The following is a 6449-nucleotide window of genomic DNA, read 5'->3' as shown; positions in this document are numbered from 1 at the left end:
TATGGGACCACCCAACCCAAACGAGTACTGTGTGACGTGCTACCCGGCAGTTATTCACCGAGGTAGCCGGCTAGCTCAGTCGGTAGAGCGTCAGACTCTTAATCCCAGGGTCGTGGGTTCGAGCCAGACGCTGGGCGGAACGGAATTTTGTTCCGCTGCAAGTGTAAATTACCGTTTTTCTGATTAACGAGATTTAATGGAAATAGCAACTTTAAACTTTGCCTACGTCTCTGTCAGTCGCAAGGAAGCTGTATTTGAAGGTGAAGGTGATTTTGTAGACATGTGTGAAAGACATGTTCTGAAATGCAAGTGTTGTTGTTTGGAGAGCACATCGGTTACGTGTCAGATGTGTAGTCAAGCAGTAATTTGTCGCCATAGCTGCAAATATTAGCCGGTAATATGAAGTGTTGTCAGCTAAAGTCTGATGATGCAGACGACCGTAAGGACGAAGTACCCAAGAGTACCGCTAGGCCGCGCCTCTTTAGCTCAGTGGTAGAGCACTGGTCTAATAAACCAGCGGTCGTAAGTTCCATCCTCACAGGAGAAAGATGAATTTTGGAAATCAGTTGCGCGTCGTGGCCGTATAGCAAACAGTACCTGTGATGACGAACAATTAGCGACAGGCGTTTTTTTAAGAATCACTCTCAGATGCGATTAAGGCGAATGGCGCAGATAAAGCATTTGCCAAAGCGGTACAGCATAATGTGGGACGAGGCAGTCTGAATTACATTTTATAGATGTATTTCTCACATATCTCAGAGCCTCTCGCGATATTCGTCGTCGTCGTCGTCGTCGTCGTCGTCGCCGCCGCCGCCGCTTCTGCAGAAGTAGCAAATGGAAATCGTAGCAAATGCGGCGAGGGACGCCCTGCCTTCGATTCCGAATGCACAAAGTGTGTGGTCTTGTTTCACAGTCTATATTTGGTCGGTCTCGTCAGAGGTTGAATGTAACGAATGGGTGGGAAAGAGCAAGGGGCAGCGGCTGTGTAGAACGAAAACACAAATCCTCAGGGGTGTGAGCGTTTCGAGATGAGTCGTATACATGTAAATGTTGGTCGTCAGTGACCGTGTGGCCTAATGGATAAGGCGTCGGACTTCGGATCTGAAGATTACAGGTTCGAATGCTGTCACGCTTGTGTTTTTCCAGTTCTGAAAAAGAAACATAACGTTTTAATGTAGCAATTGAGCAGTACGAAACCGTCTGAATGTTGCTGTTGACCATTTTTTGCTTGGAGATGCTCTTGAGCTTGAAACACACACAACAAGACCTGTGTTAACTAGCGAAATGGTCGGCAGAGTGCCGACACAGCGAGTTTTGACTATCACTTGCACATCTAAAACAACGTCGGAAAGTAACTCGTTCGGCTTTTGAGTCACATAAAGTATGTGCGTTAATTTTGACGCCACTAGCTCTGCATGTTGTCATGCAATTTCTTTACCTCTCAGAAATGATTATGACATAAAAGTGAAGTACGTGACGAGTGTGACGTTAGGAAAACATTAGGCATCATGGAGAGATTCTGTATGGGACCACCCAACCCAAACGAGTACTGTGTGACGTGCTACCCGGCAGTTATTCACCGAGGTAGCCGGCTAGCTCAGTCGGTAGAGCGTCAGACTCTTAATCCCAGGGTCGTGGGTTCGAGCCAGACGCTGGGCGGAACGGAATTTTGTTCCGCTGCAAGTGTAAATTACCGTTTTTCTGATTAACGAGATTTAATGGAAATAGCAACTTTAAACTTTGCCTACGTCTCTGTCAGTCGCAAGGAAGCTGTATTTGAAGGTGAAGGTGATTTTGTAGACATGTGTGAAAGACATGTTCTGAAATGCAAGTGTTGTTGTTTGGAGAGCACATCGGTTACGTGTCAGATGTGTAGTCAAGCAGTAATTTGTCGCCATAGCTGCAAATATTAGCCGGTAATATGAAGTGTTGTCAGCTAAAGTCTGATGATGCAGACGACCGTAAGGACGAAGTACCCAAGAGTACCGCTAGGCCGCGCCTCTTTAGCTCAGTGGTAGAGCACTGGTCTAATAAACCAGCGGTCGTAAGTTCCATCCTCACAGGAGAAAGATGAATTTTGGAAATCAGTTGCGCGTCGTGGCCGTATAGCAAACAGTACCTGTGATGACGAACAATTAGCGACAGGCGTTTTTTTAAGAATCACTCTCAGATGCGATTAAGGCGAATGGCGCAGATAAAGCATTTGCCAAAGCGGTACAGCATAAGGTGGGACGAGGCAGTCTGAATTACATTTTATAGATGTATTTCTCACATATCTCAGAGCCTCTCGCGATATTCGTCGTCGTCGTCGTCGTCGTCGTCGTCGCCGCCGCCGCCGCTTCTGCAGAAGTAGCAAATGGAAATCGTAGCAAATGCGGCGAGGGACGCCCTGCCTTCGATTCCGAATGCACAAAGTGTGTGGTCTTGTTTCACAGTCTATATTTGGTCGGTCTCGTCAGAGGTTGAATGTAACGAATGGGTGGGAAAGAGCAAGGGGCAGCGGCTGTGTAGAACGAAAACACAAATCCTCAGGGGTGTGAGCGTTTCGAGATGAGTCGTATACATGTAAATGTTGGTCGTCAGTGACCGTGTGGCCTAATGGATAAGGCGTCGGACTTCGGATCTGAAGATTACAGGTTCGAATGCTGTCACGCTTGTGTTTTTCCAGTTCTGAAAAAGAAACATAACGTTTTAATGTAGCAATTGAGCAGTACGAAACCGTCTGAATGTTGCTGTTGACCATTTTTTGCTTGGAGATGCTCTTGAGCTTGAAACACACACAACAAGACCTGTGTTAACTAGCGAAATGGTCGGCAGAGTGCCGACACAGCGAGTTTTGACTATCACTTGCACATCTAAAACAACGTCGGAAAGTAACTCGTTCGGCTTTTGAGTCACATAAAGTATGTGCGTTAATTTTGACGCCACTAGCTCTGCATGTTGTCATGCAATTTCTTTACCTCTCAGAAATGATTATGACATAAAAGTGAAGTACGTGACGAGTGTGACGTTAGGAAAACATTAGGCATCATGGAGAGATTCTGTATGGGACCACCCAACCCAAACGAGTACTGTGTGACGTGCTACCCGGCAGTTATTCACCGAGGTAGCCGGCTAGCTCAGTCGGTAGAGCGTCAGACTCTTAATCCCAGGGTCGTGGGTTCGAGCCAGACGCTGGGCGGAACGGAATTTTGTTCCGCTGCAAGTGTAAATTACCGTTTTTCTGATTAACGAGATTTAATGGAAATAGCAACTTTAAACTTTGCCTACGTCTCTGTCAGTCGCAAGGAAGCTGTATTTGAAGGTGAAGGTGATTTTGTAGACATGTGTGAAAGACATGTTCTGAAATGCAAGTGTTGTTGTTTGGAGAGCACATCGGTTACGTGTCAGATGTGTAGTCAAGCAGTAATTTGTCGCCATAGCTGCAAATATTAGCCGGTAATATGAAGTGTTGTCAGCTAAAGTCTGATGATGCAGACGACCGTAAGGACGAAGTACCCAAGAGTACCGCTAGGCCGCGCCTCTTTAGCTCAGTGGTAGAGCACTGGTCTAATAAACCAGCGGTCGTAAGTTCCATCCTCACAGGAGAAAGATGAATTTTGGAAATCAGTTGCGCGTCGTGGCCGTATAGCAAACAGTACCTGTGATGACGAACAATTAGCGACAGGCGTTTTTTTAAGAATCACTCTCAGATGCGATTAAGGCGAATGGCGCAGATAAAGCATTTGCCAAAGCAGTACAGCATAAGGTGGGACGAGGCAGTCTGAATTACATTTTATAGATGTATTTCTCACATATCTCAGAGCCTCTCGCGATATTCGTCGTCGTCGTCGTCGTCGTCGTCGTCGTCGTCGTCGCCGCCGCCGCCGCTTCTGCAGAAGTAGCAAATGGCAATCGTAGCAAATGCGGCGAGGGACGCCCTGCCTTCGATTCCGAATGCACAAAGTGTGTGGTCTTGTTTCACAGTCTATATTTGGTCGGTCTCGTCAGAGGTTGAATGTAACGAATGGGTGGGAAAGAGCAAGGGGCAGCGGCTGTGTAGAACGAAAACACAAATCCTCAGGGGTGTGAGCGTTTCGAGATGAGTCGTATACATGTAAATGTTGGTCGTCAGTGACCGTGTGGCCTAATGGATAAGGCGTCGGACTTCGGATCTGAAGATTGCAGGTTCGAATGCTGTCACGCTTGTGTTTTTCCAGTTCTGAAAAAGAAACATAACGTTTTAATGTAGCAATTGAGCAGTACGAAACCGTCTGAATGTTGCTGTTGACCATTTTTTGCTTGGAGATGCTCTTGAGCTTGAAACACACACAACAAGACCTGTGTTAACTAGCGAAATGGTCGGCAGAGTGCCGACACAGCGAGTTTTGACTATCACTTGCACATCTAAAACAACGTCGGAAAGTAACTCGTTCGGCTTTTGAGTCACATAAAGTATGTGCGTTAATTTTGACGCCACTAGCTCTGCATGTTGTCATGCAATTTCTTTACCTCTCAGAAATGATTATGACATAAAAGTGAAGTACGTGACGAGTGTGACGTTAGGAAAACATTAGGCATCATGGAGAGATTCTGTATGGGACCACCCAACCCAAACGAGTACTGTGTGACGTGCTACCTGGCAGTTATTCACCAAGGTAGCCGGCTAGCTCAGTCGGTAGAGCGTCAGACTCTTAATCCCAGGGTCGTGGGTTCGAGCCAGACGCTGGGCGGAACGGAATTTTGTTCCGCTGCAAGTGTAAATTACCGTTTTTCTGATTAACGAGATTTAATGGAAATAGCAACTTTAAACTTTGCCTACGTCTCTGTCAGTCGCAAGGAAGCTGTATTTGAAGGTGAAGGTGATTTTGTAGACATGTGTGAAAGACATGTTCTGAAATGCAAGTGTTGTTGTTTGGAGAGCACATCGGTTACGTGTCAGATGTGTAGTCAAGCAGTAATTTGTCGCCATAGCTGCAAATATTAGCCGGTAATATGAAGTGTTGTCAGCTAAAGTCTGATGATGCAGACGACCGTAAGGACGAAGTACCCAAGAGTACCGCTAGGCCGCGCCTCTTTAGCTCAGTGGTAGAGCACTGGTCTAATAAACCAGCGGTCGTAAGTTCCATCCTCACAGGAGAAAGATGAATTTTGGAAATCAGTTGCGCGTCGTGGCCGTATAGCAAACAGTACCTGTGATGACGAACAATTAGCGACAGGCGTTTTTTTAAGAATCACTCTCAGATGCGATTAAGGCGAATGGCGCAGATAAAGCATTTGCCAAAGCGGTACAGCATAAGGTGGGACGAGGCAGTCTGAATTACATTTTATAGATGTATTTCTCACATATCTCAGAGCCTCTCGCGATATTCGTCGTCGTCGTCGTCGTCGTCGTCGTCGTCGTCGTCGCCGCCGCCGCCGCTTCTGCAGAAGTAGCAAATGGAAATCGTAGCAAATGCGGCGAGGGACGCCCTGCCTTCGATTCCGAATGCACAAAGTGTGTGGTCTTGTTTCACAGTCTATATTTGGTCGGTCTCGTCAGAGGTTGAATGTAACGAATGGGTGGGAAAGAGCAAGGGGCAGCGGCTGTGTAGAACGAAAACACAAATCCTCAGGGGTGTGAGCGTTTCGAGATGAGTCGTATACATGTAAATGTTGGTCGTCAGTGACCGTGTGGCCTAATGGATAAGGCGTCGGACTTCGGATCTGAAGATTACAGGTTCGAATGCTGTCACGCTTGTGTTTTTCCAGTTCTGAAAAAGAAACATAACGTTTTAATGTAGCAATTGAGCAGTACGAAACCGTCTGAATGTTGCTGTTGACCATTTTTTGCTTGGAGATGCTCTTGAGCTTGAAACACACACAACAAGACCGGTGTTAACTAGCGAAATGGTCGGCAGAGTGCCGACACAGCGAGTTTTGACTATCACTTGCACATCTAAAACAACGTCGGAAAGTAACTCGTTCGGCTTTTGAGTCACATAAAGTATGTGCGTTAATTTTGACGCCACTAGCTCTGCATGTTGTCATGCAATTTCTTTACCTCTCAGAAATGATTATGACATAAAAGTGAAGTACGTGACGAGTGTGACGTTAGGAAAACATTAGGCATCATGGAGAGATTCTGTATGGGACCACCCAACCCAAACGAGTACTGTGTGACGTGCTACCCGGCAGGTATTCACCGAGGTAGCCGGCTAGCTCAGTCGGTAGAGCGTCAGACTCTTAATCCCAGGGTCGTGGGTTCGAGCCAGACGCTGGGCGGAACGGAATTTTGTTCCGCTGCAAGTGTAAATTACCGTTTTTCTGATTAACGAGATTTAATGGAAATAGCAACTTTAAACTTTGCCTACGTCTCTGTCAGTCGCAAGGAAGCTGTATTTGAAGGTGAAGGTGATTTTGTAGACATGTGTGAAAGACATGTTCTGAAATGCAAGTGTTGTTGTTTGGAGAGCACATCGGTTACGTGT

The sequence above is a fragment of the Schistocerca gregaria genome, unplaced genomic scaffold (assembly GCF_023897955.1).
Source record: "Schistocerca gregaria isolate iqSchGreg1 unplaced genomic scaffold, iqSchGreg1.2 ptg000038l, whole genome shotgun sequence".
Lineage (NCBI taxonomy): Eukaryota > Metazoa > Arthropoda > Insecta > Orthoptera > Acrididae > Schistocerca > Schistocerca gregaria.
This window is presented reverse-complemented; position numbering follows the sequence as displayed.